Here is a 15,228-nt window from a genome sequence, read left to right on the forward strand (position 1 = left end):
TTTTCAAAAAAATTTCACGAATGAATTCAATTTTTTTCTAAAATTATTAATTATTAATTATTATCAATTATTTTCTAAAATTTTAATAAATCGTTTGAAACAGTTCAATTATTTTTATGAATAGTAAATTTTTTTTCTAAAAATTCAATTATTATTAAACAAAATTTTAATAAATCCTTCGAAACAATTCAATTATTTTTTTAAATTAGTAAAATCTTTGTAAAAATTCAATTATTTCCAAAAAATTTCACGAAAAATTCAATTTTTTCCTTAATTTGATATAAAATATTTCAAAACAATTCAATTATTTACTATAATCTTTATAAAAATTCATCGAAAAAATTTAATTATTTTCTAAACCTTTAATAAATCTTTCGGAATATTTCAATTAATTTTATAAATAGTAAAATTTTTTTGTAAAAATTAAATTATTTAAAAAAAAAATTTTTAATAAATGCTTTGAAACAATTCAATTTTTTTTTAAATAGTTAAATTTTTGAAAAAATTCAATTATTTTCTAAAATTTTAATGAAATTCAATACTGAAATGTTTAATTTAAATTATTAACATACACGATTATATTTTAAAAACTTGAAAGAAATTGTTCATAAAATTCAATTATTTTCAAAACTTTTAATTAAAATTATTAAAGGAACTCCATTAATTAAAAAAAAAATTGAAAGAAATTCTTGAAAAAGAATTTAATTGGAATTTTTAAATATTATATTTTAACAAAATTCTTATCGAGAATTTAATTATTTTCCTAAATGATAAAATTCTTTGAAGGAATTCTATTATCATCATCAAATTTTTAATTTTTAAATAAAATTCTTTGCAACAATTCGATGATTCAATTAGTCAAATTTATAAGTTTAGTTTTTTTAACAATCAATTTGTTAATTATTTTTACAAATATTAGTATTTTATGGTATTTTATTATTTAATTTTTGTTACTAGTAATTACCTTTCGACTGTTATCCGACTCGGTCGCAATCGTTAAAGCGTTTAGCAATGATTTATGTGTCATGCGTTCGAATCCTTGTAGATTTAAAATTTTTCAATTCATTTTCATCATGTTATTAATTCTTGATTTCATAAATTATATAAAATATTAGTAATAATAATAATAATAATAAATAAAATAATAATAAACAAATAATAAAAACAATGGTAACAATAATATTAATAATTAATAATAATAGGTAATGAAAATATAATTATAAAAATTAGTTATTTAAGTTAATTAAAATAATAGTTCTACTAAATCATCAAGTTGGAAGGAAATTACTTTATAAAAAAAATTTAATTGATTCAAATAAACGATTACTGTGCCTAATTGCCTATTATGAAATAAATATTTATTTGTGTCAAATAATTGTTATTGAAGTCAATTAAATTGAATTTGCTTCGCAAATATTGAAATAATTGTTTAAAATACAATTTATTTGAAATACAATTTGATTTAAATTATTTAATTCAAGTAAATATTTATTTGATAATATATTTGATAATAAATTTTTTCCTTAGTGTAATTTTTTGTAAAATTATTTAAAATAGCATTTTTCTTTTTAGAAAATCTTGTTTTTTGTTTGTTTTTGTTTGGAGAAGAATTTCCTTATTTTTATTTAATGATTCCTGATAATCATGATCACAGAAAAAACTGTTGAAATATCCCACGAAGAGATGAGAATGAACTATAAGAGGAGAGAAAAAAGTATGCAATTTGCCCTTAATAAAAGACAATATCGACACGAGTTTCCACTTAAACTGGTGCGTATTCCTGCGTTCGACTTTGCTCGAATTAGGAAGTGGTTCTCGCGTGGGAAAACGGATCCTACTTCTTGGAGCATTCGAAGTGATTCGAAGCTTGGTGGAGCAAGGACACAAGTGCGAAAGAAGGGATTAAACCCCCCCACTATTTAATGTTTCATGGTACGGCATGGGAAAGCGAGCTACATCGGGGGCGTTCTTCACATCCAGTCTCAGTTCTATTCTAACATCTCCCAAGTATCACGCAGTTTATAAAACAAGGACCCTTAAACACACACACACAATATTATTCACCAAACAAACTCAAATTCTCAATTCAACATTTTATTTTACACTTGCAATTTATTTTACAAAAAGACAAGATTCTCTTTCGCCCTGCAAATTTTTTTTAAAGTACCAATTTCGAAATTTACAATCAAAATTAAATCTACGTGAACAATTGACTCTTTTCCAAAAAATTTCTTTGACAAAATAAAAAAGTATTTTTTTCGCAAAAAATGGCACAAAGATTTAAATAAAATTTATTTTATTCAAATTGAGTAATTCTGTAATTTATTCAATAAACGCAGTAAAATGGATTGATTACAATAAAATTGATATTATAACATTGATTATAATAATAAATTGATTATTAATGACAATAAAATTAATTGAATTGATAATTCAAATTAATATTTTAAATTGAATTCGATAATCCTCGAGGGGAATTCAACGAGAATTAATAAAATGTCAAGAGAGGAAAAATTGGAGACGGCAATTGTTCCGATTAAAAATAAATTCTTGATATTAATTCAGAATTGATTGAGAATTTTGTAACAATGGTCCATGAAGAGGACAAGAATGGAGTAAAAACTACAATAAAATTCGAAGATTTTCCAAACAAGAAAGAAATAAATATTAGCAAAAGAATAAAATAATCAAAATTTATTTATTCCCAACACGAACAATTCATCAACTGGATCATCAATTTTTTGTCTGAATCATCAATTTTTTTTGGCTAAATCATCAGATGGGCAATTGGATCATCAGTTCTTTTGAAGCAAAATCATCAGATTGTCAATTGGATCATCAGTTTTTTTTGGAGCTAAATCATCAAATTGTCAATTGGATCATCAATTTTTTTTCTTCTGTCATCAATATATAAATTGGATCATCAGTTTTTTGGCTAAATCATCAGATTGTCAATTGGATCATCAAATTTTTTGACTGAATCATCAGTTTGTCAATTGGATCATTAATTCATCAATTGGATCATCAATTTGTCAGTTGGATCATCAATTTTTTTTCTTCTGTCAGCGATATATTAGTTTTTTTTGGCCAATTCATCAGATCGTTAATTGGATCATAAGATTTTTTGACAATCATCAGCTTGTCCAGTGGATCATCAATTTTTTAGTTGGATCAACAGTTTCTTTGACTAAGTCATAAATTTTTCAATTGGATCATCAGTTTTTTTTTACTTAATCATCAGATTGTCAATTACATTATCAAATTTTTTGTCTAAATCAGCACTTTGTCAATTGGATCATCAATTTTTTTGCCTCAATCATCAATTTATCAATTGGATCATCAGTTTTTCAAATACATCACCAATTTGACAGTTGGATCATCAGTTTCTTTGTTTGAATCATCAGTTCGTCAATAGGATCATCAGTTTACCAATTGGATCATCAATTTATCAATAGAATCATCAATTTATCAATTGGATCATCAATATTTTCTTTAAAATAACATTTCGGCAATTGGGTCATCATTTTTTTTTGTCAAAATCGACAGTTTGTCAATTTAAATCACAAATTTTTTGTCTAAATCGTCAATTTATCAATTGGATCATCAATAATTAGCTAAATCATCAGATTAGCAATTGGATTAACAAATTTTTTGGCTAAATAATCAGTTTGGGAATTGGATCATCAGTTTTTTGTTTAAATTCAATTGGATTATGAAATAATTATTTAAATCATCAGTTACACAATTGGATCATCACATAATTAACTGGATCGTCAGTTAAACAATTCAAGTTTCAAATTACTAATTGAATCATCAGTCAGACAATTGGATCGTCACTTTAACAATTGGTTTATGACCTAATTATCCGAATCATCAGTTAAACAATTGGATCATCACTGAATTACTGCTTAATTATAAGTCGATCACCAATTCGTGAATTGGATTTGAATTTAATTTGAATCACTCGACTTAAATCAATTTATAGATCAATACACCAATTGATAATAAATAACCAATTGATTTTTATCATCGCAATTAAATTATCAATCCCTTGAGTCGCCATTTGATTTGAATCAATTCGTTTATCAAAAAAACTAATTGATAATAGTTTATTAATCAAAAAACAACTGATTAGTCAATTTTTTGACCAACTGATTACCAATTAGTCAATTACCAATTGATTTTTATTATCGAAATTGAATCCATTGCATTGAGTCATCAATTTCTTGAGTCACTATTTAATTTGAATCAATTTGTTTATCAAATAACCAGTTGATAATAGTCAATTGATCAATAATCAATTTTCTAATAACCAATTGATAAATAATCAATTGATAATAGCCAATTGTTCAATAAACAATTGGTTTTTTTATTACAATTAAATCATCAGTCCCTTGAGTCATCACTTGGTTTGAAACAATTTGTTCACCAAATAACCAATTGATCGATAACCAATTGATTTCAATCGTCAGTCTTTGTAAAATTAATTAACGAGTCCCAATTAAATCATCACTTTCTTGAATTGTTAATTCACAAATTGAATTTTCGAATAAAATTAGTTCGATTCAATTTCGAATAAAATTAACACTAAAAAGAGAAGAAAAAATAAAGATTGTCAGTCGACAAAAAAAATGAAAGGAAAATAAATTATTTTTGAATTGAAAGAAACAATTGTCAGAGAAACAATAACTGACTCACGAAGGAATTCCATTTGGGAATCTCTTTGCGACTAAATAATAGCCGAGCCACAGACTGACCTGTTTTTATAAAGAAGAAGTGATCTGAATTCCTAAATAAAAAGTTGAACTCGTAAATATGTGAGAACGTTAATTTCAAGATGTGCAAAGATGTAGGCGCGCTTCACATGGAAAGAGGATACTCATGGAAATTAAATACATCTCGGTAATATCAGGTTTCATACTCACTGACTTTTCATCTATACATATATACAGGAAGTTCGTATAGTCAAGAGGAGAGAAACACTAATCTGGAATTCAACTTTCCAAGAGGAAGAAAACGAGAGATAAATAATAAGTGAGATCAAGAGCCATGTGGAGTTAAAGAGACATTTGCCGAGCGCGCACACAGCTCTCGCGCAGTTGGTCGAGAGTCTCTCTATTCATTGTATTCGATGAAACCATTTATACGCACCGCAGTTATAAACAATGAATGATTCTTAATTGTTTAAGTAAAATTTCCCCCCAATACATTTCCATCCGCATTCAAATATACCAGTTGCTGTACAGTGAATCAATAAATGTGAATATTTCTTCAAATGGACAAGAAAAAATTAATACAATTTCCCACGTGACAGTGTGTATACATTATATTTAAATGCGTGACTCAATTCTATCATCTCGCGACTAAAGCATCGTTAAATGGAGCAGAATTGTGATTTTAGTTGAAAAAAAAAATAGGACACCAAATTATTATTTCATTAATCTGGGTTCCGTGTCTAGGAGAGAAAAAAAAAAGTATCTCTGAATTCAGAGAGAAGAAAGTGAACAGAAATTTGGAAGAATTGACTGTCTGACAGGATAATTCGAGCGTGTCCATTGAAAAATAAAATGATAAAGGTGCCAAGACCTTTCTAGCCTTTTAGTTTTCCATTGTCGGAAGTTACACTCCGTGTGAATAGGAGCTGGAAATTTTCGAATTAAGTGTGGTTTTTTCTTTTATTAATTAATGAAATTCATATGACTTGACATCATTTCCTGTTTGGGGGAAATTATATATGGATTTTTTGAATACATTAAAAGTGGAAATTTGTTTGGCGGGACAAAAGTAAAAGGTAAATAGTTGTGAATTTTTGGAAAATTTGAATTTTGGTGAAAATAATAAACAATTTTAACTTTTTACTATTGCTTGGATTTACTAATATTTACTTTTAATATTGCTTATTTTTTACTAATGTTTACTTTTACTACTATTTACTTAAAGTTATGTGTAACTTTACTACTGCATATTTTTACTAATGTTTAATTTTTAATATTGATTTTTTTTACTAATGTTTACTTTTTACTATTTCTTTTTTACTAATGTTTAATTTTTACTATTGATTTTTTTACTAGTGTTTACTTTTTCCTACTGCTTTTTTTTTAATAATGTATAATTTTTACTATTGATATTTTTACTAATGTTTACTTTTTACTACTGCTTTTTTTTTACTAATGTTTACTTTCACTACTGCTCATCTTTACTAATGTTTAATAAAAATATTTTATTAAAAAAATTTTACTAATGTTCAATAACAAAATATTAGGAAAAATAGATATTTAGTAAAAAGTAAATAATTGGTAAAAATAAATAGTAGTAAAAAGTAAATAATTGGTAAAAATAAATAGTAGTAAAAATAAATGTTACTAAACAGTAAACATAAATAGTAGTAACATTTATTTTTACTGCTATTTATTTTACCTATTATTTTTTAGTAAATAACTATTTTTCTAATATTGCCTTTTTACATCAATTTGTATTATTATTACTTACTATCTATTTTTTTTAGAATTATTTTTAACTAAAATTTATTCTTAATAATATATTTTACAAATATTTATTATCCTTGAACTATTTTTTACTAGATGGAATTCAATTATTTAAAAAGAATTTTAATAAAATTCCTACAGAAACATTTAATTATTTTCATAAATAATACAAATTTGAATGAATTGAATTTCAATTATTTTCATACATAATAAAATTCAATTATTTTCTAAAAAAATTCTTCACAGTAATTCAATTATTTTCATAAATAATAAAACTTTGAATGAATTAAATTCGATTTCAATTATTTTCATAAATAATAAAATTCAATTCACAGTAATTTAATTATTTTCAGAAATAATAATTTTCTTTAAAGAATTCAATTATTTAAAAATAATGTAATAAAATCCTACACAAACATTTAATTATTTTCATAAATAATAAAACTTTGAATGAATTAAATTGGATTTCAATTATATTCATAAATAATAAAATTCAATTATTTCCTAAAAAATTTTAAAAAATTCTTCACAGTAATTCAATTATTTTCATAAATAATAAAACTTTGAATGAATTAAATTCGATTTCAATTATTTTCATAAATAATAAAATTCAATTCACAGTAATTCAATTATTTTCAGAAATAATAATTTTCTCTCAAGAATTCAATTATTTAAAAATAATGTAATAAAATCCTACACAAACATTTAATTATTTTCATAAATAATAAAACTTTGAATGAGTTAAATTGGATTTCAATTATATTCATAAATAATAAAATTCAATTATTTCCTAAAAAATTTTAAATAATTCTTCACAGTAATTCAATTATTTTTATAAAAAATAATTTTCTCTAATGAATTCAATTATTAAAAAAAAAAAAATTTAATAAAATTCTACGCAAACATTTAATTATTTTCATAAATAATAAAATTTTCTACAATAAATGATTGCAGAAATTCAATTATTTTCAAAAGTAGTAAAATTCTACGCAGAAATTCAATTAGGGTTGAAAATTGTTTTTTAAATTCTCGTCAAACATTCAATCAACATTATAAATACTGATTCTGTTTGGAAATTCAATTATTTTCATAAATATAATAAAAGTTATCTCAAAATTTCAATTATTTTTAATATACAATTTTAATTAAATTCCTCGAAAAATGTAATTATTCTTAAAAATATTTTTAAAATTCGTTAAAAGAATTCAATTATTTTAAAAAAATTTTAATTTAATTTTACGCAGACATTTAATTCTTTTTATAAATAACAAAATTTTTTAAAGGTATTCAATTATTTTCGTAAATAATAAAAATTACACAGAAATTCAATTACTTTCAAATTTTTATAAATTTTTTTGCATTACTTCAATTATTTTCATAAATAATAACATTTTTTACCAGCGATTTAATTATTTTTGTAAATAAATAAAATTCTTTTTAGGAATTCAATTATTTTCATAAATTATAAAATTCATCGCAGAATTTCAATTATTTTTAATACGATTTTAATTGAATTCCTCGAAAAATGTAATTATTCCTGAAAATTTTATTAAAATTCGTCGAAAGAATTCAATTATTTAAAAATTTGTTGATAAAATTCTTTATGAGAATTGAATTTTAAGAAACATTTAATTAATCAATAAATTATTTATTTTTGTATAAAAAGAATTGAATTCTCGTAGAATTTTCTAATAAAAGTTGATTTAAAAATGAATTTGTGTTAAAATTTTAGATAATAATTGAATATCAAAAACATTCTAGTATGAATTTTGAGAAATAATTGAATTTTCACAAAGTTTCAAATTTAAATCTTTATAAATCTGAATGTTCCATACTTGTAACTATCAATTCTGTAGAATTAAATTTTTTGAAATTATTCGAAGCTTTTATTTATATTATATTATTTAAGTGAAGAATTTTTGAATAATTGAAATTTCATAAAATTGAATTGTAAACAAATGAATTTGAAAATTTTCAAAGAATTTTTTCAAAAATTATTAAAAATTATTGATTTAATAAAGAATTTTTGTTAAAAATTGTAGAAAATAATAATTGACTTGAAATGGTGAAAATAATTTTGAAGAAATTCTAGTTGTTTTTGTAACTTCTTCAAAATTGTTTTTTGTAATAAAAAAATTTTTATTTTCATGAACTATACAACTGCATTATAATATAAAATAATTATTTTATTTCTGGGTCATTTGTAATTATTATAAAACATGAAGACATCGTATTGCTCCGAGTTGAAGACTCGAAGCGATCGATTTCTTCATGTTTTATAACAATTTTTTATAAATTGTTTAATTTTAAAAAGCTTTGAATTTGAATTATTTATTTGATAATAGAGAATTAATCGCGTATATTTGATTCAAATAAATATTTTCCACCTTAATATTTGTTTTTTAAAGTTATTTTCCACTATTTTTGTATTTTTACTAATTATTTACTTTTGCGTTTTCTTATTTTTGAATAGGGGATAATAATATTTAAATAAGTTAATAGTAAATAAATAAAAAAAATTAAATATCTAATAAATTATATAATGAATTATCCTATTCAAATAGTGGGACAAAATTTGAAAATAAAATGAAAAAATTGAAATTTGTTTTGTTTCAGTGCAGAAACTTTGTTTACGCGTGCACTTGAGAGTTCAATGATTAATAGTTGTGGAAAGAAAGGGAATTGAAGAAAACCGGTTGACTTCATACTGGCTATAGAATTGAAGATGAGAAAATGACATGAAATAAAGGGAATTTAATTTTAAATTAAGAAAAGAAATTGTGATAATTTCTTATTCAGAAGAAAAGAATCGTCCTCCCTTTTTTCCTGGGTATGTAAATTAAAATTTTGTTTTTAATAATTCTAAAATAATTACCAAGTATATAAATATTTAATTTTCATTACTTTTTCTTTTCATTATTATAAATATTTCCCTTTCATTATTATTAATTGAATGAATTTTAGTTTGAATATTTCTAAAAGTTACTTATCTTTTAGAAATATTTAATCAAAAATATTTCCCTTTTTTTTAAATTTTAATCCTCAAAAATTTACTCAAAGATAATTCTTTTCTGAGTGGTAGGAAAATTATTTATAATACATTATTTTAAATTGAAATCTATTTATTTATCTATTACAGTAGAACAAAAGTATAGTATAGTAATTTTCTGAGTTCATATAAACATTTACATATTCATTATTATAATAAATCCTGTTAAAGAATTATAATTTTCCTATCTTCTTGTGCTATCATGTTGCATTTTAATGTGATTATATCTGAATATATATCTGAGAGTAATTTGATACAATCTGCGCAAAAAAAAAGTTCTAGTAAAGTGAAACATTTGAAACTAGACTAGAAAATGGACGAGGATTTAAAACACGAATGTAATGTATTACAGTAATTCATATTGTAATAGCGAAATGCACGCAAAGATTGTATAATGGATTTATAATAATAGATAACGTGAATTAAGAGGAGCATGATTCTATATAAATCACTATTCTCGAGAAGAAGAAAAAGAGAGTTTAATACAGATTCATGCGTAAATTGCAAAAATAAAGTATTTTTCTCCTTTATTTATTATTTTTTTTTTATGTTTTGCTCCACAAAAGGATTTGGACAATTTTTTATTTTGTATTTAATAACTAATATTTAGAGGAATTTTTACTATGCTTTACATTCCTTACTATCTTTTTTACAATTTTTATTTCCATAAAGTTCTAATTTCTAAATAATGTTCAAATGACTGCAGAGATTCAATTATTTTCAAGAATTTTCCAAAACAATTGAATTATTTAAAAAAATTTTTTAATAAAATTCTACGAAAACATTTAATTATTTTGATAAATAATAAAAATTCCAAAGAAATTCAATTATTTACGAATATTTATAAATTTCTTCGCAATAATTCAATTATTTTCATAAATAATAGAATTGCTCTAAATATTTCAATTATTTTCAAAATTTTGTTGTTAAAATTTCTTTATAAGAATTCAATATTATTTTCGAAAATCTGAATTATTTTCTTCTCAGGAATTTAATTCTTCTAATGAAAATAATAAACTACGTTTTAGAAATTTAATTATTATAAAAACAATTATAGTAAAATTCTTTAGAAGAATTCAATTATTTTCGAAATTAAAAAATTTTCTTAAAAAATTCAATTATTTTTATAAATTTCAATAAAATCCTTGGTAGGAATTTAATTATTTTTATTAAAATTTTAATAAAATTCTTTACAAGAATTTAATTGTTTTAATAAATTTTTTCACAACATAACAATTCAATTATTTAAAAAAAATTCTTGAAATAATTCAATTCTTTTTATAAACTTTCATAAAATTCTTGACAAGAATTCAATTATTTTTAAAAATTTAAATGATATTCTTCTTAGGAATTCAATTCTTTAGAAGAATTCAAGTATTTTTAAAAATAAAAAAATTTCTTGAAAAAATTCAATTATTTTCAAAATTTAAAAAAAATTCATCGTAGGAATTTAATTATTTTCATTAAAATTTTTAAAAAAAGTCATCACAACAATTCAATTGTTTTTATAAATGTTAATAAATTTCTTCACAACAATTCAATTATTTAAAAAAAATAAAATTTCTTGAAATAATTCAATTATTTTTATAAATTTTCAAAAAAATCTTGACAAGAATTCAATAATTTTCAAAAATTTGAATGATGTTCTTCCCGGGAATTCAATTGTTCAGAAGAATTCAATTATTTTCTAAAATAAAAAAACTTCATGAAAAAATTCAATTATTTTCGAAAATTTTAATGAAAGTCTTCGCAGAAATTTAATTATTTTCAATAAAATTTTAGTGAAATTCTTTATAATAATAATTTGATTATTTTTATAAATTTTAATCAAAATTCTTGACAAGAATTTAATTATTTTCGAAAATTCCAATTATGTTCTTCTCAGGAATTCAATTCTTCAGAAGAATTCAATTATTTCCAAAAATAAAAAAATTTCTTGAAAAAATTGAATTATTTTCAAATAAAATTCTTCGCAAAAATCTGATTATTTTCAATAAAATTTTAAGAGAATTCTTCTTAAAAGTTCAATTATTTTCTAAAATTCTAAAAAAATTCTTAACAGCAATTCAATTATTTTCATAAATAATAATTTTCTCTAAAGAATTTAATTATATTCAAAAAATAAATTCAATAAAGTTCTACTCAAACATTTAATTATTTTTATAAATAATAAATTTTTCTAAAGAATTCAATTATTTTAAAAAAAATTCAATAAAATTCTACTCAAACATTTAATTTATTTTCATAAATACTAAAATTTTCATCAAATGGTTGCAGAAATTCATTTATTTTCAAAATTAATAAAATTCTTCTCAAAAATTCAATTATGTTCAAAATTTTTTAAAAATCCTCATAAAAATTTCAATTATTTTCATAAATAATAAAATCCTTCTTCGAAATTCAATTATTTTTGAAAATTTTTATAAAATTATTAGCAATTTTCAATTAAAAAATTTTCCTTAATTCATTGATTTTTTATATCTACTATTTTAACAAAAATTTCCAAAAGAATTCAATTATTTAAAAGAAATTTAATAAAATTCTACACACACAGTTAATTTTTTCATAAATAATAAAAATTATACCGAAGTTCAATTGTTTATCAATTTTTTATAAATTTCTTCGTATCAATTCAATTATTTTCATAAATAAAAACATTTTTGTCAGGATTTGAAATTTTTGCAAATCTTAATTCCTATGGAAAAATAATAATAATTGAATATTTATTTAAAAAAGAAGTTATTAATGTTTTTGAATAATTTTGCAATTTAAGAAATTCGTAAATAAATGTAATAGAACATTTTTTTCAGTTTGGATTTTTTTTGTTTCGAAATCAGGGGAAGAAAATTAAATTTTTGCTTTTATTAATATTAATTTTTTACTCTCAAAAATAGGTTTTATTTAAACTAAATGTTATTCATTTGAGTCAAATAAAAGTATATATATTTGTCACATATTTGTTAAAAATTATTAAATTATTAATTAATATTTGTTAAATTATTTGTTTTTTCTAAATGGGTAAGAATTTTATTTAGCTGAAATAAAATTAATAATATTTGTTAATAGAAGTCAAGATAAAATTTATTTAAAACAAATAAATAATTTACTTGGCTCTTTGTCAAATATAAAACTTTTTTCTGAGAGTGTATACAATTTTATGTTTTATACTTTTAATTAATTGTTTCTTTAAAACATTATTCTTCAATTCCTGTAATTTATTGTCAATAACTTTTAAAGTTTTAAATTTAAGTAGACTGAATAATGTAAATATTAGATAATAAATAATTAAATTTGTCTCGTATATCGTTCTATTTTATTGTACTTTGTAAAATATTGAACAAAAATGTATTATATATGCTGTAATTTAATTATGAAATGTTGGATAATTGCATGAAAGAGTAATGAGTTTAATCTAAATCATCAATGGCAGAAAATTACAGGTTCTGAAGATTCTGTAACCAAAACAAAAAAGAGTAAATAAATAATTAAAATAAACAGTATATTTTTAAAATAGTCATAAAGCTTTAATTAACAAAAGCGGAAAATATTGCAATTATTTTCAAAAATATTTTTTTAAAACTTCTTTATATGAATTCAATTATTTTCAAAAAATTTGAATTATTTTCTTCTCTGGATTTTAATTATTTTAAAATAAATAATATATTAAATAAATTAATTTAATTAATAAATTAATTAACAAAAGCGGAAATTAATTTTAAAAATTCCCAAGTAGATTGTCGAAAGTTTCTTTTTTTCTTTTGGAGAATAGAGAATTTTTGCCAAATTAAACCTTTATTAACTTTTTTTTGCTTCAATTGTCAAAAGAGACCAAAAAAGTGTTCCATTTAGAAAAGAAAAAAAAATTGATTTCTAGATCCGCTATAGCTTTGAACGCATTAAATTTTCTTTATGTCTGTGTGTGTATCTTTTTCTCAAATAATATAATGATTTTGCCATTTTTCCTCTCGTGTGTTTTGTTACTAATTTGTGCCACTTATTGTTGTCGCAGATGCTTGACAGTATATTACATGAAAAACAATGACGGAAGGAAAGAAGACGCAGAGGAATTTGAAGATACCGTATAGAATAATCGATGATCTTTCCTGCAAGTCATCAGTCTCAGGTGTTGCTGACGAAGAAATTCAAACTCGTTATAAATGAAAACGGTAAGTTGATCTGAATTCACGCGAAAGTTTTATCAATTATAATATCTCCTATGAGATGATAAAATCACTCTTTTTTTTTCTCTTAATATAAACGAGGATTTAGAAAACGAGACTTTCGTACAGTCATGTTACTTACATTTTTCTTGTTTGACATATCCTGTCTTTCATATCAATTAAACATTTCATCAAATTCAAATGATATTTTAGCAATATTTACTTTCTTTTTGGTTCCGCAAATTTTTCATATTTCTCAACATTTTAATTTTTGAAAATTTAAAAAAAACGATATGTTAACATTTTTTTACAAATTAAATTTGCGATTAAAATTTCGCACTAATTTTAAGATGCAAAATTTTATTTTCAATTAAGTTTTTTTTATTAGATGCTTATTTATGTTTTATAATTTGTTGTTTTTTGATTTTTACTTTTTCTTATTTTTTCTTACCTTTTTTTACATTTTTTACTTTCTTTTACTTTCATTATAATTAAGATTTTAACGAAATTTTATTATTTATTTATACTATTATTATTATCATATAAATACTTATTTAAATCCAACTTATAAAGAAAAGATTTAAAATTGGAATTTTAAGGAGTGAATGGTTAAATTTTAACTATATTCATAAATACAAAAGCCTATTTTGCTTTTAACATTTATATATTCTAAGATTAGCACTATTTATTACAAATTAAAATTTTGTAACGCTTGGGAGATTTGAGCCCGTGACGCGCAATTTGAATAGGTACTTGAAAAGAAACTATGGTTTTTATAACTGACTCAACAACCACGACCAATGTACTTAATAGAAAATTAGAATTTTTGGCCCCTCCAATTTAAATCTTCAAATAATTTAATTAATTTAATTGAAAATTTTTTAAAAATTCACTTAATAATAACTAATTAATTATTATTTCTTATTATTTTCAAAAATTCTAAAAGAATTCATCTCATGATGAATCATATTTAGAAATAAAAAAATTTCACGAAATAATAATTTAATTATTTTTAACAATTTTAATGAAATTCTTCACAGAAATTTAATTATTATCAATTTAATTTTAGTTTGATGATTCTTTATAACAATTTAATCAATTCAGTCAATCGATCTTGACAGGAAATCTATTATTTTCAAAAATTTTAATGATTTTCTTCTTAGGAATTCAATTATTTTTAAAAATATAATAAAATTTATTAAAGTAATTCAATTATTTTTGAAAATTTTAATGAAATTCTTCGCAGAAATTTAATTATTTTCAATATAATTTTAGTAAAATTCTTTATAATAATTCAATTATTATTTTTATAAATTTTAATAAAACTCTTGACAAGAATTCAATTATTTTAAATAAAATTCTTTGCAGAAATTTAATTATTTTCAATACAATTTTATTAAAATTCTTCATAAAAATTCAATTATTTTAATAAATTTTAATAAAATTCTTCACAAGCTTTCAATTTATTATTTTCGAAAATTTGAATAATGTTCTTCTCATGAATTTAATTATTTTAATATATAAAATTCTTCGT

The 15,228-nt window shown here is 21.2% G+C and overlaps 1 protein-coding gene across 1 annotated transcript in view; it reads left to right on the top strand.

The window, feature by feature from the left end:
- Nucleotides 1-4,308: 4,308 nt before the first annotated feature.
- LOC122501272 overlaps nucleotides 4,309-15,228 on the top strand; it is a 57,654-nt gene continuing 46,734 nt past the window's right edge. The window contains exons 1-3 of the mRNA XM_043610610.1: nucleotides 4,309-5,791; nucleotides 9,102-9,315; nucleotides 13,544-13,700. The gene's annotated coding sequence lies outside the window, so the exon portion shown is untranslated. The remainder of the gene's footprint in view (nucleotides 5,792-9,101; nucleotides 9,316-13,543; nucleotides 13,701-15,228) is intronic.

Source organism: Leptopilina heterotoma, unplaced genomic scaffold (genome assembly GCF_015476425.1).
Source record: "Leptopilina heterotoma isolate Lh14 unplaced genomic scaffold, ASM1547642v1 Lhet_206, whole genome shotgun sequence".
In the NCBI taxonomy this organism is placed as follows: domain Eukaryota; kingdom Metazoa; phylum Arthropoda; class Insecta; order Hymenoptera; family Figitidae; genus Leptopilina; species Leptopilina heterotoma.